This window comes from Elephantulus edwardii, unplaced genomic scaffold, assembly GCF_000299155.1.
Source record: "Elephantulus edwardii isolate Elephantulus edwardi_28Jun2011 unplaced genomic scaffold, EleEdw1.0 scaffold00183, whole genome shotgun sequence".
In the NCBI taxonomy this organism is placed as follows: Eukaryota; Metazoa; Chordata; class Mammalia; order Macroscelidea; family Macroscelididae; genus Elephantulus; species Elephantulus edwardii.
Genome location: NW_006399933.1, coordinates 1,951,975 through 1,952,462, shown reverse-complemented (window position 1 = coordinate 1,952,462; position 488 = coordinate 1,951,975).

Here is a 488-nt window from a genome sequence, read left to right as displayed (position 1 = left end):
TCAACGGCACTTAACAACAACAACAAATTATACTACTACTTTATATTCCTGCTTGATGTGCCTCTCAAACTCAGTGTCAGTTCTGACTCATAGTGACTCTCTATTGTGTTTCTGAGGCCGTAAAATCTTAACTGCAGGAAATTGCTCGTCTTTCTCCCAAGAACTGGCTGATGGATTCCGACTGTTGTCGAAATGTGACCTTTAGGATAGTACTACAACTTGGGGCTACCCCTCCAGAGCTCCTGAGATTTGCCTCTGGGAAGTCTTTAAATGGCTCCTGTGTCCCTTTGGCATGTTTCCATTCCTCCCCCCACCTTTTTGGTGCTATATGATATTCTTTCCTCACTTTACATATTTCCTGGCGACCCACTCCTAAAATCAATTGTTTTGCTAAGGAGTCTTCCTTGGTTTCTTTTATTTTAGAATGATAAGAGAAACCAAGATCTGGGTACTATGTATAGATTTGATTTTGCTCAGGAAATTCAAAT